A 17,819-nucleotide genomic window follows, 5' to 3' on the forward strand; every position below is an offset into this window, starting at 1 on the left:
TTAGTACCGCTTTCATAGTGTTGCAGAGATTTTAAAATGTTGTATCTGTGTTCTCATTTACCTCTAAGAATTTTTTAACCTCCTCTTTGATGTTTTCTGTAACCCATTGTTCATTCAGTAGTATATTATTCAGTCTCCATGTGATGCAGAAAGTTTTTTTTTATTTTGTTGTTGATTTCCAATTTTATTCCATTATGGTCTGATAAAATGCATGGTAGTATATCTACTTTTTGTGTTTGCTAAGAGTTGCTTTGTGGCATAGTATATGGTCTATTTTAGAGAAGGATCCATGTGTTGCTTAGAAGAAAGTATATCCGCTTCATGTCAGTTGAAATATTCTGTATATGCCAGTTAAGTCTAAGTTATTAATTGTGTTGTTGAGCTCTAAAATTTCTTTATTCAACTTTTGTTTGGAAGATCTATCCAGTGGTGAGAGAGGTGTGTTAAAGTCACCCAAGATTATTGTGTTGTCAACAATTTGACTCTTGAACTTGAGAAGAGTTTGTTTGATGAACATAGCTGCACCATTGTTTGGGGCATATATATTTATGATTGTTATGTGTTGTTGGTGTATGGTTCCCTTGAGGAGTATGTAATGTCCATCTTTATCCCTTTTGATTAACTTTGGCTTGAAGTCTACTTCATTTGATATGAGGATGGAAACTCCTGCTTGCTTCTATAGTCCATGTGAGTGGTATGATTTTTCCCAACCTTTCTCCTTCAGTCTGTGAATGTCTTTTCCTATCAGATGATTCTCCTGTAGGCATCATATTGTTGGATCTTTTTTTAAAAATACAATCTGCTAGCCTATGTCTTTTGATTGCTGAGTTTAAGCCATTAACATTTAGGTTACTATTGAGACATGGTTTGTATTTCCAGCCATATTTGTTTGTTTTTGTTATTTAACTTCACTTGATTTTCCTCTTTGATTATTTTTCCTTTAGTGTACTACCTCCCTCTGGTGGTTTTCGTTGTTGTTTTTCATTTCCTCTTTATGGAATATTTTGCCAAGGATGTTTTGTAGTTCCGGTTTTCTAGCTATAATTCTTTTACTTATCATGGAAGGTTTTATTTCATCTTTAAATCTGAAGCTTAATTTTTCTGATTACAAGATTCTTAGTTGGTGCCCATTATCTTTCAGAGCTTGATATATTTTGTTCAGGATCTTCTAGCTTTCAGGGTCTGTATTGAAAAATCTGCCATTATCCTAATTGGTTTATCTTTATATGTGATCTGATTACTTTCTCTTGTGGCTTTTAAAATTCTCTCCTTATTCTGTATGTTGGGCATTTTCATTATAGAGTGTCTTGGTATGGATCTGTTGTGATTGTTCACATTCAACATCCTGTAGGCTTCTTGGATTTGGATTTTCATTTCAATATTCATGTCTGGAAAGTTTTCTGATATTATTTCATTGAATAGATTGCTCATTCCTTTGGTTTGGACCTCTATACCTTCCTCCATCCCAATAACCCTTAAATTTGATCTTTTTATGCTATCCCATATTTCTTGAATGTTCTGCTCATGGTTTCTTATCATCTTCACTGTGTTGTCTATGTTCTTTTTAAGATAATATATTTTATCCTTTTGTCTGATGTCTTGTCTTCTATGTGGTCTACTCTGTTGGTGATGCTTTCATTTGAGTTTTTAATTTGGTTTATTTCTTTCATTTCAATGATTTCTGTTTGGGTTTTTTTTTTATAACCTCTATCTCCCTGTAGAGGTGATCTTTTGCTTCTTGGATTTGTTTATGTAGCTCATTGTCAAAGTGATCTTTCACTGCCTATGTTTTTTTTTTATGTCTTTTTGAGATCCCAAATCATCTTATCATGTAATCCTGAAATCTTTATCTGTTATTTTTTCTGATGTAGCTGTCAATTCTTCTAATGATGTGTTGTCTTGATTTGTTTGTGGTACTGTCTTCCCTTGTCTTTTCATGTTTCTCACATTTCTTTCTTTCCAGCTGGTGTGTTATAGTTTTTACCCTATAGATTTGTAATGCTCTTATAAGGTTCCAAGATCCCTCCTTTGTGGGGAAGGACAACATTAACAGATCCCAATATCAACAATACATCACCTAGTGAACAAATTATTGTTATTAAGACATTTATAATTAGTCTCAGTGTCCAGAAAATTTGGATTCAATTATTATTTAAAATATAATCAGAAGTTTATTTTTTAATTTTTATTGTTGGTTGTTCAAAACATTACATAGTTCTTGACATATTATATTTCACACATTTGATTCAAGTGGGTTATGAACTCCCATATAATCAGTAGTTTCATAAAAGGTGTATAGTTTCTGGTGGTGGAGAGTGAACTGCGGGTGGGGCATAGGGCAATATGCTAAGGGGGAAAGATGTGATGGTATGGGGCTAATATAACTTAGGAAATTTGAAGGAGAACTCTAATGAAGAGAGTTAGTAGCAGGGGAATTGACAGGAGGTAATTTAGGGTAGACAAATAGACAGTAGACAGTAGAGTACATAAAAACAACCCACATATGTATTTAGAAAATTACAAGGTATTAAAATGGTAAAATTTGGAGGGTGAAAGAAGAAGAAAGAGAAGAAGAAAAAAGGGAAAGAAAGAAAGGAGAAAAAAGAGAGAAAAAGAAGAAAATGGGGAGGGCGGCTTATGTAATTCCTCTATATTATATTGTTCAGGTGACTCAGTTCTCAAAGTTCTGTTTCATGTAAAGTTCTTGGATTTACATATGTTGGGGTTGTGAGGACCACAGGATAGAAGGGTAGAGGAGAAAGAAGAAGGATAAGAAGGAAAAAAAGTACTCAGAATTCCGTTTCCTTCCTGCTTCTCTTCTCTTCCTGTCGGTGGAGTAGCCTATTTTAAGGTGGAGTCTCTGTCCTCAGGGTGGTAGGTAACCAGGGTGAGAAGAACTTGAGCCCCTGGTATTGGCTCCCTCTCCTGCCTGGAGCTTCCTGGATCCTGGTCTCTCGGTTTTGTTCCAGGCTTTAGACCCCTCCCCTCTCTTGCTTATCAGGTCCCAACTGTGGGACCTCTCGCCCTCAGGCTTGCACCAGGTGGGCAGTGCCCTGGTGGCACTCTCTCCTGTTCAACTGAGAGCAGTTTTTGTGCTGTGTAGTCACTATGCCAAGTTATGGTAGCTGGGGGTGGGGGAAGGAAGTTGGAAACCAGGTACCTGTTCAAATGGAGATCCAGAGATATACACTGACAGCCATGCCCACCAAAAAATGGGGAGAAAAGTTTTCCAAGATGGAGTTGGTCTGCTTCTAGCACCGGGGTGTCCGGTGAGGTGGGGGGAGGTGGGATGGCCTTGTGCTGTGCTAGGCTGCAGCTGAATGACCTGCATGGGACCACTCCCATGTGCAGCCGGTTAGGTGATTCTGCTATGCTGCTTGAGAGCCCTGTGTGCGCTAGAACTTCAGGCTTTGGGTCCGGAGTCCAGAGTCTTACTGGAACACAGAGGCTCTGATTTCTGTGCAGGTGGTCACAACTCTGGTGGTTTCTGTGAAAATCTGCTGTATAGGGATCCTGTTGCACTCTCTGAGATGTTGTATTTCGTCAAGGTGAGACCTTGTGCAGACACTGCCTGACTGCTTTCTTGGCTTAATTCCACACAGCAGCCAGAAACAGTACCTCCTCTATTCTGCCATCTTGGATCTGCCCCTGCTAATGTCATTCTTAATAATGAAAGACTAAATTCTTACCCTCTGATATAAAAAGCAAAGCAACTCTCACCAGTCCTGTATTCACAGTACTATTCATCTTAATCAGTGCAATAAGCTAATATGAAGGAATTAAAAGGAACATACACACACAAGAAGAAGAAAGAAAACTGCCCCTGTTTGTAGATAACCCGATGATTATTTATAAAATCTTAAAGAATTTACAAGAAAAGCTCCTAGAAGGAATAAGTACATTTATCAAAATGGAAGGATAAAAGATCAACACACAAAAATAAACTGTATTTCTGTATACAAGTAACCATAAATTGTAAATCATAATTTAAAATATAATTGACTGTGGCTCCAGAAAGTGAAGTACTTTTACCTAAATCCAAGAAAACAGGTATAACATGCAGCATCTGTAGGTTGCAATGTAAAACATGGTGATGAACAAAATCAAAGAGGACTTGGAGAGACATACTATGTGGATTAGAAACTCAAGTTAGTAAAGATGTCAATTCTCTCATTCTTTCTCATTTTATCTATAGATTTAATGCAATATAAATCAGAACCCTAACAAAATTCATTTTGTAAATATAGAAAAACTGATTCTAAAGTTTCAAGGCAAAGGCGATGAAGCTCCTTTCAGATTTTGAGACTTACTATGAAGCAACAGTAATCAAGGTATATATGTAGTTTGATGAAGGAATAATAAACACATGGATCAATAGAACAGAAGAGAAACCCCAGAAAAAGATGTACAGAAAGGGTCATTTGATTTTTGGTTAAGGTGTAAAATTACTAAAATGGAGAGAGAATAGTCTTTTCAACAAGTGGTGTTGAAACAGTCTGTCATTCACATGCAAAAAGGAGAAGGAAAAGGAGAAAGTGGAGAGGCTGAGGTAGAGGAAGAAGCAGAAGCAACAGCAGCAGAATAAGCAACCTCAACTTATCCAAAAATTAAGCAATTGGATCGTAGATCTAAATTTACGGATAAAACTACAAAACTTCTAGAAGAAAACATAGGACCAGAGGAACTACTTTTCTAGATCTTCAGATCAGGGAGAAGTACTTTCTTGCAGTTACATGCCCAACATTCGTGCTGTGGTCAGAGCTCTCTGTGTTACTGCCTTGAGAATCCAGTTTCATGCCGGGGGCTGCCCGAGTACAGAGTTGGGGAAATCAGAAGTGGAAAATATATGAGAATTTCCTTCCAACATTCTCTGTCCCAGAAGGGCCCCTGCTCCCAATCTCCTGGTTAGAGAGTGATTGTTTTGGAGCCTTTTCTGTCCAGAATTGCTGTGATTTTCCTGAATTTTCACTGCCTAGGGTCTGAACTGGGAGATGTGGAATGAAAGAAAGTCAGGAAATTTGCTGCCATCTGGGTTGTTCTTCAGGATTTGATTTTCGTCCAAAATATGCCTGCTATTATTTACTTATCAGAGTCCCCAGATGCTGCTTTATGTATTCTGTCCAAGAATTTTTGTTGTGACATTGGTATCATGGAGTGTGCTTCTACTAATTTAACAGAATTGGAGCTACTAATTCTGTTCGTCCCGTCCCCACCAGCAACTTCTTGACTGAAGAAGCCAATTTCCTTTTGCTGGCAATTGGTTTGTAGTGGGAACAATACCAAGTTCTGGCCTACAAGATATAGGAGGGCATCTGTTTGAAGTGTCTGAGAAAATATTTCTCCCTCATAAAGAGAGAGTACCATGGAAAATTTCCACTCTTCCTTGCTGCCATTGAATGTTAGTGCATAAGAAAGAAGACGATACTTGGAACTGTGGCTGCTGTTTTGCAACCCTGAAAGAAAAGCCAGGAAATTATACAGGAGCGAAATTAAAGCCAGAAATTATTGAGGGATGAATTAGCCAAACTGGAAACCACCTACCTTTAGACTTTTACTCATGAGGAATCATAAATCTCCAATGTTTAAGCCATTTTCAATGAGGTACTTTTAAAATTGCAAGCCAACTCATTCTAAGTGATAAACTAGCATTCCATTTTCTCATTTAGAGTTTCAGACATCCACAAAAATAACAGTGATGGAGTTGAATACCTCTAAGTAAACTTTAAATTGTATTTAAAACCTACCTTTGAGTTGATAGTTTACTCATTTATTAGAAGATTTGATGTTTTAATATTTTACAAATATAAAACTTAAAAATGAATATACAGCTTCAAAATATGTATTGTAATAAAATTATTCTTGATTATTTTTTGGATTTGGATATGTTTTAACTTATGCCTTTATAATATAAAAATATTATAGGGTTTTTATTATGAACCAGAAGCTGGTTCTGAACACTTGGGATAACAAGATGTGTACCCAAAGTGATTGTTCTTCAAAAACTTATAGTCCAGAAGAGGTTATAGACTTATAAACAAATGCCATATTTAAAATGAAGAGTGGTACCAACTATTATAAGGCTATGTATAAAATTATTATAGAAATATCTAAGCAAAAAGCTATTCTTGAGGTACAACTGGTTTTCTGCAACAGATCTATATTTCTCATAAAAAAGTATAGTACATTTTATTTGGTTTTGGAGTATCAGATAATATAATATACTTCAATTTCTGTAATGTGAGCCTTTGCAAGGAATATTTGTTATTGTTATGGAAATGAGCAAAATATGTCACCTATATGTAAGCCTCTTGTTTGCTTCTTTATAGCATAGTTAGTATGGTTAGCTCAAAGCCTATAAGCACCAAAGTCAAATTCTTACAAGCCAATTGCTTTAAATTTAGCCCAAATAAGCATATTTTCAGCTACTTACAGAACTTCTGCTTTATACTCTACAAAAATGTAACCAATATCTGCAAGCCAAAGATAAGACAAACAGTGAAGCTCTAAGAAGACCCCTCACTGCAGCTTCACCTTGGAGCTCTCTGACACAGACCCCCACATTCCTGTTGAGCAGTGTCACCAGGACACATGTGCCCCCTCATCGATTTCCCTCCCTCCTGGGATCTCTCTTGTCCTCTTCCCCTTTGGGTAGTGGCTCACACCACTGTCTCTGAAGGTCTTCTGCTGTGAGGGATTTTCTCTCTCTTGAAATTCTGTCCAGTTGATTGCTATATTGTATAATAGCATGTTTCCATGATTTCAGTGTTTTCTTGACCATACCCCAAATATTCCTGCTATTTTATTTTTTCATTTAGAGTTCTTTAAAAAAAAAACTTATTCCTTAAAATTATCTTTCTTGTATACCTCCTAGCAAAATTCTCTTATCCTTCCTTCAAATGTCTGTCCAAACCCACTCAGAGAGTCCTTTCCTGACCACACTTTCAGAGGTGACCATTTACCTTCCATCCTTACCTTCTTGCAAATGCAAGACTCCTTTTTCCTGCTCTGTTTTCTCTTGTGTTCCTAGTACTTTCTACCACCTAACATACTGTACTGTTCATTTACTCATGTATGAGTAAATGTTTACTCATTTATGTTTCTTGTTATTGCATGTCACTCCCTAATAGAATATGATTTCTTCTTGAAGATGCTGCTTCATTGTTCAGCTAGAAGTGTTCAATGAAGATTGAACACCAGAGAAATGCCAAGGCAAGTACTGAAATAAACATAGAAAGCAAGCTTTATTTAAAGGATAAACAGTGATAGACTTCTCTGAAGATAAGGGGCCCCAGAGCTGGGTGCCTGAGGAAGTAGGGGTGTCCTGCCACTTATACATTTTTGATTTCCTTTGTGCTCATCATCTCTCCTGCCCCATCCTGCTTAAGTGACTAGTGACCAAAAGGTGGGCCAAAAGGTGGAGTGATCCCAGGAGGGAATAAAACCACCCAGGGGCATTCATTAACAACCGCTAAAACTCCCTGCAGGAAGGAAGTATTCCTTGGAGGCTGGTGACTTGGACTACAGGTTGGAGGAAGGGGAAGGGCTCTGGAGGTATTAGCACTTTATTTACTCCTGAATCAGCCACATCTTCCTGACCTAATCATTCATTACCTACACTGACTGTCCTTTTGCCCTCCAGCCTCGTAGGTAGCCTGATTTTTTTTTTACCCAGTTTTAGCTTCTTTATGTGAACTGCACCAGATTTTTGATACACATCTAGCTTCCTGTTTAGTGCTTAGTCAGACTTGCATTCTGAATATTTGTTTTTTTCTTTAGTTCTGAAAGCTTTGCTGTATTACACACACACACACACTTCTGTGTAAACATAATACATACATAGATATTTAATTCTCTGTGTGTAATAATACATATTACATACATATAGATATTCCTTGACTTACAATGGGCTTATGTATTTGTAAATCACCATAAGTCACAAATATGATAGGTTGAAAATACATTTAATATACCTACCCTGCCAAACATAGCTTAGCAACATGGTCCACGGTAAGATTATTGGATGTTCACCTTTGTGATCAAGGGGACAACTGGGAGTTGCTCTTGTCTATCATCATGAAAGTACCATACTTCATTGCTAGCCTATGAAGATCAAAATTCAAAATTTGATCTTTCTACTGAATGAATATATTTTTACAACATCTTGAAATAAAATTTTAAGTTGAATGATCATACTATTTAGAGTAGATATTGTATATAGACACATGTAAGTGTAAATGCACATACCTATGTGAAATTCTCTCTTTGTACATCTATTTATTTATCCATTCTGTTGTAGAACTTGTGGATCTATTTTTCATAAACTCAAATTTATCTCATATTTTCTACCTCTTTTGGATTGCTTTTGTCTCTTTTAATGCTTTATAAAAGAATTCTTTAATTCAATTTGATTTTAATCCATTTTGTTCTAAGCCTATCTGCTATGTTTTAAAATATGATCTTATGTTTAATTTTTAAGATATCCATCTGTTCTAGGAATCAGACCAGAGACTCTGCATCTAATAGAAGATAAAGTTGGCCCTAATCTTCATCATGTGGGGGCAGGCCCCAAATTTCTTAATAAAACACCTATAGCACAAGAGTTAAAACTAAGAATCAACAAATGGGATGAATTCAAACTAAAAGGTTTTTTCTCAGCAAGAGAAATAATATGTGAGGTGAATAGGGAGCCTACATCCTGGGAACAAATTTTCACCCCTCAAACATCAAATAGAGCTCTAATCTCTAGAGTATGCAAATAACTCAAAAAGTTAAACAACAAAAAAGCAAATAACCCAATCAACAAATGGGCCAAGGACTTGAACAGATACTTCTCAGAAGAGGATATACAATCAATCAACAAATATATGAAAAAATGCTCACCATCTCTAGCAATCAGAGAAATGCAAATCAAAACTACTCTAAGATAACCATCTCACTCCAATAAGAATGGCAGCCATTATGAAGTCAAACAACAATAAGCACTGGCGAGGATGTGGGGGAAAATGTACACTCATACATTGCTGGTGGGACTGCAAATTGGTGCAGCCAATTTGGAAAGCAGTATGGAGATTCCTTGGAAAACTGGGAATGGAACCACCATTTGACCCAGCTATTCCCCTTCTTGGACTATATCCAAAAGACCTAAAAAGAGCATACTACAGGGACACAGCCATATCAATGTTTATAGCAGCACAATTCACGATAGCTAGAATGTGGAACCAACCTAGATGCCCTTCAGTAGATGAATGGATTTTAAAAATGTGGCATTTATACACAATGTAATATTACTCAGCACTAAAAATATAACAAATCATGGCATTTGCAGGTAAATCGATGGCATTAGAGCAGATTATGCTAAGTGAAGTTAGCCAATCCCTAAAAAACAAATGCTGAATGTCTTCTCTGATATAAGGGGGGTAACTCAAAATGTGATAGGGAGGAAGAGCATGAGAAGAAGACTACCACTAAATAGGGAAGAGAGGTGGGAGGGAAAAAGAGGGAGAAGGGGAGTTGCACGGAAGATGGAAGGAGAACCTCATTGTTATACGGAATACATGTATGATGTTGTAATGAGAAAAAGAAAAAAACAGTGTGTCACATTAGATTGGATAGAGAGAAAGGATGGGAGAGGAGGGGAGGAGTAGGGAGGATAGGAAAGGGCAGCAGAATAGAATAGACAATATGATTGATGTATGTACATTCCATGTATGTATTATATGTCAAAATACATTCTGCTGTCATATATGACTTAAAAAATAAAAATAAATTAAAAAAATAAAGTAACTAATGTGCTTGGAAAAGATGGAAATGGGAGCGACCGCTAATACATATAGGAGTTTTTCTGGGGTGAAATGAAAATGTTCTGGAACTAGGTAACGGTAATGGTTGAATGACCTTGGTAATACACACACACACACACACACACACACACACACAAAAGATATCCATCTTTTATATTTTCATAGAAAGCTTCTGCGTTCTCTGTGGATATAGCTGATTTTGAAACAGTCTTTTCCTTTGTTTTCTAAGCTATTCTTTAAGTTCATGTCCTTTCACAGATACTGATAGATTGTTTCATTGCTCAGACTTATATTTGAGGTTCTCCTTTTGCCTCTTTGTGATTGTGAGTACAGTAACCTGTCTCAAGTAGTTAAGGAAACAATGGAATGTGCTGTCAGGTCTGTTGTATGTGGCCACAACCTGGGCATAAGTCACTCTTGCGGACTGGTGGACGGTGGTGGTAGCTGGGGGAACCCAGCCCGGAGTCCACCACTTTAGAGAACCATGCTCGATACTTTTACCTGGAGACTAAAGCCAAAGCCATCTGTTCTCTTTTAGTTTTTTCTTCCTTTTTGGTACCCGTTGGTCTCTGCTCCTCTGTTTTCAGCTCTAACATTTCTACCAAGCCTGTGGTTCTCAAACTTGTTTGCACATTGGAAACACCTGGGTAGCTTTAGAAACTACTGAAGGCTTTGTCCTACCCCCAGAGATCTAGATTTATTTCGTCTGTGTTACAGGTTGAGCTGGGGATTTGTTAAAAATAAAAATTTCCCCAGCGGATTCTAATTTACAGGCAAGATTGCTAACCACAGTGCTAGGAAATGGCCCTGGGCAGATCTTTCACATAAGTGCAAAAGTTCTTGGAGTTTATCTTAGGACAGGAGTGATCTTTGTCAGCTGCCCACTGTGAGAAGCTGATGGGAAGGAAGGCGGCTGTCTGTGTGTACAGCTTTGTGACAAAATTCTTTAATTAATCATCTCTTGTTGTTTGCATCGTAGTGCTCCTATCTTTTCTGTTTCCTCACCTTAATTTGAAGTGTCTAGAATTGCTTTTACTTCAAAAGCCTTTTTTCTTAGTTGTTTTGGGCGGAAGTTTCTCTTTCCATTCTTTTTCCATCACTCTCTTCATAATGATGTTCTATTTTCCAACAGTTTTTAACATTTCTAGTCCACTGACTGGCACTATTACTTACTTTTCAACACTATCGTAAATTTACTTTTAATTATTTATTTATTTTTGTCTCATTGAATTTGAAGAGGAATGAATGGATACATCTGTGCTCACACTACCAAATTTATTCTATCTCCCAGTTCTGTTCTCCATTTGTCTTTCACCCCTAATAGATCTATAAAATGTGGAAAGAGATGTTTTACAATCTCCCCAAGCAGTCCTATTTTGTTTTATATAATTTGATGCTTTTATATGAAGCATAAAGGTTCATGGCTATTGTAAATTTTATGTAGATTTTGTCTTTTATGAATATAGAATGACCTTCTCTTTCATGAAGACCTTTTGACCTTTATATTAAATTTTATTTGAAATAAAAAGGTCCACATTTTCTGCCTTTTTTAAAAAAGGAAATTCATTTATTTGATAAACCATTACTTACCCTTTCAAAACATTTCTTGTCAACATTATGTGTTTCTTTAAGCTTAAACAACATATATCTAGATTTTAAAAATCTTTTAAATGGGGAGTTGATATGATTTAAGTTTGTTATCTGAATTTATACACTTGGTCTGGTCTCTGTCATCGTGTTTTATATTTTTATTTTATACTTCCTTGTTTTCTGGATTTACTTTATATATCATTTGCTTGTATATTTTTATTATTTGCTTTTGATTTCCTCAATGTTCTGAATGATAAATGTCCCTATTAAAATTTTAGTCTTTTGGGTTTGGTAGATGATATTTAAAGTATTATCAGGTTTTTTTTTTTTTTTTTTTGCTGTTGTTGTTGATGTCAGCCAGAATTCTTATTTGCAAATAATAGAAAGCTTGTCTGGCTAAACTGTGCAGAAAGGATATTTTTTTTTTCTCCCTGTAAGGGCAAAGAGGTGTTCATAAAATTGAGAAGCAGAGTGGCATCTGTGTCACAGAGCAGGCCACCCCAGGAACAGCAGTTCCCAGAATACCTCTGCAGCCACTGTGGTCTCTGTGTACCCAGACACTGCTTACTCCAGAAGTTCCTTCACAACCTGTCCATTACCACCATGGATACCAGACTCCAGAGCTGCCACTGCCAGAATGATTTCTGATCAGTCTCTGCCTCGAGGATTCATTGGCTCCACATTAATATCCCAAATGAGAGCTCGCAAGAGACTAGTATCAATATCAATCCAGACCGTGGAGAACCTGAAAGAAAGAGAGGCCCGTCTCTGGCCTTTTCTGCAAGTCCTGCTTGCCTCATTCTGGGTGTCTCAGATCTCTGTCCAGTACACGTTTCTTTTCTACTTTTATTACAATCCCTTCATATTTTATAAATGATGACAAAATAAAAAGTTTACACTTACAAACACTGTTCTGTTTACAATATAGGGGTAAAAAGGGAAGAAAAGGGATGTTGGTAAAAATGGAGTCATAGCAAGAAAGAAAGTAGGGTTCGAGATTATGACCCTTATTTATTCCCTTGGTCATGGAATAATAGGTCAGCACTGCCCGGTAAAAGTTTTTACAGTGTTCTGCACCTCTGCAGTGCAGAGGATGTCACTAACCATACATGGCCCATGAACACTTGAGATGTGGCTAGTGAAACTCATGAAATAATATTTTAATAGTGTTTAATTTTAATTAATTTAAATGTAGATTTAAAGAGTCACACATGGCTTGTGACACAGCATTAAATAGAACGATAATTGTTCCCTTTCCTTCAGTCATACTTCAGTGAATTAGTACAGTTTTTTACTCAATTTCAAGATAACTCTTGAGATTCAGTTCATCCTGCCTGGGTAGTTATCCACTCAAAACTCATTATTAGCCATGTTAGGAAAGTGCCCAACCATAGTTATCTGTCATTATGGAAAAACAACAACCTTATATTTGTTTTATAATTCATGTCAATTACTAAGTAGTATTGGAACATCTCATTTTTGTGTATTCATCCAGTGACATAGGAGAACAAATAACCTGATAGCCATGGTTATCTTCTCCCTTGTGAGTAAGACTTCAAAACTAGTGGATGACAGAGTTATGAGAACACATCATTTTTTTTGCAAATATGTTATTGGTTTTAATTTTTAAAGGCATCATTCTCCTTTTCACTCATGTGTTCCTGGACCTGTATTCTGACTACCAGAAGAAGCAAAACATACACAGCACCCTTCAGCGCTGCACTCAGGGCAAAGTGTTTTCTCTGAGCTGGGGTGATGCCGTGAACATAGCTTATTACAATGTTCTCTAAGTCCACCTGGGTTTAATGATGGACATGTGATGAAAACAGTAATTGTTTTATTGCTTTTTTCCACCCCCCTTTACTGTAAACGAGTTCCTTGGTCAGGAATAATATCCTTTGGCCTGCCATGTCTGTGTAAAGTCACTGTCATGGTGGTACTTACAGAAGCATATGAAGCAGGGAAAGCAACTCCAAATCCAAATCACCTGCAAGGATGAATTGCTACCTTTACCAGGAAGGAAGGTTTCCAAGATAGTTGGCCTTCTGCTAAGTAGCTGGCTGCCAGGTTGCTATCCCCCAAGCGTATAGGTATAGTATTAGGCTGGGTGCTCCATGTTGGTCTTTCAGCAAGAAAGTTAAACACAAATAGCAGTGGTGATAGCTTGATGAATCAGTCATTTAACAATGAAATACCCAAAGTAATCTATGTAGCTCATGGTTCTGGTGTTTTCAGTTCAAGATGGGTTGAGTCCATTACTTTGGGCCTCTGGTGAAGGTACCAGATGGCAATAGTGGGAAGCATGTATTGGAGCAAACCTCTTATATTGTGAGCGGTGAAGCAGAGAGCAACTGGGAGCCCAGGTATACCAGGTATACCTACCCTTTTATGGGTAGGTAAGTACCCAGTCACCCAGGGAGCTTCCATAAGGCCCCACCTGCTGAATGTCCACAACACCTCCCAATCACATTGTTATCTGGAGATTAAACCCTTAAAACCCAGACCTTTGGGGGACTCTATGCATCTTCAAACCACAGCACTTGGTCAGCCTTTCTAATGGAGATCTATGGTGACAAATCAAGTTTAGCTTTATGAAAACTAGCGATGTGGCAGCTGGGAATGGAGGGACTGACTGACAAGAGAGAGCTCATTTTTGTCTACTTGGTTAGATATTCATGTTGGATACAAATATTGTCTTTGGAGACCCTTTCTGAAAGCCAGACATCTTCATCAGGTTCTTCCTTTGATTTTGCTTCTCAATGTGATTACCATGCCTTTGGCACTTACACGCCCAATGTGGCCTTTGTCAATGCTCAGATCTTCTAATTTTCTCTAAAATCAAGGAAATAGTTTCTACTGCATCATGTTCTACCAGCCCCCTTAGCCCATAGAGAACTACTTAAGCTCAAAAAATATAGAATACCAGAATACAGAAGTCTGTATTAACAAGTGCAGCTTATCCAATGTCTTCTTTTTCCCTCCTTGTGCCATAATATCTGAATTAATTTTTACATTTATTTTCCATTTCCCCATATGTTTTGCCAATCTAAATAGGCAAAGTCCTGAGAGAGAGAAAGAGTGTGTGTATAAACAAGTAAGTTCCTCCTGGGCTTGATTTTTATTTTACAATTGGATCTCTCAGATGTGCTTCTTATTAAGGGTTTGGGGACACCAAGGCCAGTGAACTGCTTCTCTCATAATAAGTAGAGCCACATCAAACCAGGAAGTTAGGATTCTTTGGTTGGCAAGGAGTGCTTACTGGAAGTTAAGAGTTCTGGGTGTAGAATTCTCCAGATGTTTTTAAATCCTCACTGCAACCCCGAAAAGCACTACCAAAGGAAAACAGGCAATTTTAGAAAGTTCAGTGTGTGTGTGCGCGCGCGCATGTGTGTGTGTGTGTGTTTGTGTGTGTGTGTATTTCCTTTCCTTATTTTTCTCTTACCAGATTTAAAAAGACATTGTATAGAATTACATATATATATATATATATATATATATATATATATATATATATATTACTGTTGGGTTGTATGATAAATTGTTGAGTCTATAACATAAACAAGTATTATATTGACCCCAAACAGTACAAAGTGGGTGAGAGTAAAGCTACATTGGACTAAGGAAGTAATTCCAAATGGTAACTTGATCAAAACACAAATGAGGAGAATATTAAAAATAGAGTTCTTTCTAGAATTGTTAAATGGGTGCGTTACAGTTCTACATAATTGTGGGACTCATTGTTACATATTCATACAGGTACATTATATGACAATATAATTTGGCCAATACCACTCCCTAGTACTTCCTGTTTCCATTCTCTCCTCCCTTTCCCTGATCCCTTTCCTCTATTTAACTAATCTCCCTTTGATTTTCATGAGACACCCCCCACACATTTTTCTTCAAAAGGAAGGTTAATATTACAAAAGCTACAAATATGTATTTGCTTCCTTTCTTCACTCAACTCTTTTCTTTTTAACTTTTTATCTCTTTGTATTTGTTCTTTTTAGTTACACATGACAGTAGAATGTATTTTGACACATCATACATATATGGGGTATAACTTCCTGTTCTTGTGGTTGCACATGATGTGGAGTTACATGGGTCATGTATTCATGTATGATCATAGGAAAGTTACATCTGATTCATTCTACAATCTGTCTTTCCCATGCCCATCCTCTCGTCCTTCCCCCACTTCCCCTTGTCCCAATCCAGTGAATCCCACTCCCGTCTCCCCATCAACTATTGTGAGTCAGCATCCATATTCATAGAAAACATTTGGTCTTTAGTTTTTTATGATTGGGTTATTTTATTTTTTTTTTATGATGGCTTCTAGTTTCATCCATTTACTGGAAAATGCCATGATTTTATTTTTCTTTGTGGCTGAGTAATATTCCTTTGTGTATATATATCATATTTTGTTTAACCATTTATTTATTGAAGGGCACCTAAGTTGGTTCTAAAGCTTGGCTATTGTGAATTGAGCTTTAATGAACATTAATGTGGCTGTATCACTATAGTATGCTAATTTTAAGTCCTTTGGGTATAAACCAAGGAGTGGGATAGCTGGGTCAAATGGTGGTTCCATTCCAAGTATTCTGAGGAATCTCCATACTGCTTTCCATAGTGGTTGTACAAATTTGCAGTCCCACCAGCAACGTATGAGTGTACTTTGTCCTCATATGCTCACCAATGCTTATTGTTGCTTGAGTTCTTGATAATTGTCATTCTGACTAGAGTGAGATAAAAACCTCAATGTAGTTTTAATTTGCATTTCTCAAATTGCTAGAGATGTCAAACATATTTTCATATATTTTTTAACTGATTACATTTCTTCTTCTGTGAAGTGTCTGTTCAGTCCCTTAGCCCATTTGTTGATTGGGTATTTTTTTTTTTTTTTGTTGTTGTTAAGTTTTTTGAGTTCTTTATATATCCTAGAGATTAGTGCTCTTTCTGACGTGTGGGTGACAAAGATTTTCTCCCATTCTGTAGGCTTTTTGTTTACATTCTTGATTATTTCCTTTGCTGTGAAGAGGCTTTTTAGTTTGATATTATCCCATTTGTTGTTTCATGATTTTACTTCTTGCCCTTTAGGAATCTTGTTGAGTTGTTAGATGATATAAACTGATATGATGATTTGGGCCAACTTTTTTTTTAATCTAATAGGCACAGGGTCTAATGCCTAGGTTCTTGATCCAATATGAGTCAAGTTTTATGCATGGTCAGAGATAGGGGTCTAATTTCATTTTTTGCATATGGATTTCCAGTTTTCCCAGCACCATTTGTTGAAGAGACTGTCTTTTCTCCAATGTATGTTTATGATGCCTTTGTCTAGTATGAGATAACTCTAATTGTGTGAGTTTTCCTCTATGTCCTTTATTCTGTACCATCAGTTTACATATCACTTTTGGTGCCAATGCCATTGCTTTTTTTGTTACTATGGCTCTGTAGTATAATTTAAGGTCTGGTATTGTGATGCCTCCTGCTTCACTTTTCTTGCTAAGGATTACTTTGGCTATCCTGGGCCTCTTATTTTTCCAAATGAATTTTATGACTGCTTTTTCTATTTCTATGAAGAACATGATTGGAACTTTAATAGGAATCCCATTAAATCTGAAGAGTGCTTTTGGTAGTATGGTCATTTTGACAATATTAATTCTACCTATCCAAGAACATGGGAGATCTTTCCTTTTCTAAGATTTTCTTTAATTTCTTTCTTTACTGTTCTGTAGTTTTCATTGTAGAGGTCTTTCACCTCTTTTGATATATATATATATATTTGAGGGTATTGTGAATGGGATGCTTTTCCTAATTTCTCTTTCAGTTGATTCATCACTGAATGCAGTTGATTTATGGGTGTTAATTTTATATCCTGCTACTGTACTGAATTAATTTATGAGTTCTAGAAGTTTTCTAGTGGAGTTTTTTTTGGGGGGGGTCTTCTAAATATAGAATCATGTCACCAGCAAATATGGGTAGTTTGAGTTTTTATTTTCCTATCTGTATCCCTTTAATTTCTTTCTTCTGTCTAATTGCTCTGGCTAGCATTTCAAGGACAATGTTGAATAGAAGTGGTGATAGAAGCCCTCAAGAAAATGCTTTCAATTTTTCACCATTTAGAATATGTACTCAGTCCTTGATGAATCAAATAGTCTATGCCGAAGTCCGGCTGCAGCAAAATAACCGGGGGCGGGGGGGTGATGAACAACTTGTGTACATGGATACAGCAGGAGTGGGAGCCATTTATTTTAGGACAACAGAGGTATTTATACATTCCACAAAGCTTATCTTAATTAACATAAACTAGATACAGCAGTCAACCAATAAGGAATCTCCACACTTAATGGCTCGCTGGCGCCACCTCACAAACTACTCCCCCTGGCAAAATGCCAGGCGCCATCCTGACTTGTTTACAGACTCTAACAAGTCTAT

The sequence above is a fragment of the Ictidomys tridecemlineatus genome, chromosome 14 (assembly GCF_052094955.1).
Source record: "Ictidomys tridecemlineatus isolate mIctTri1 chromosome 14, mIctTri1.hap1, whole genome shotgun sequence".
NCBI lineage: Eukaryota > Metazoa > Chordata > Mammalia > Rodentia > Sciuridae > Ictidomys > Ictidomys tridecemlineatus.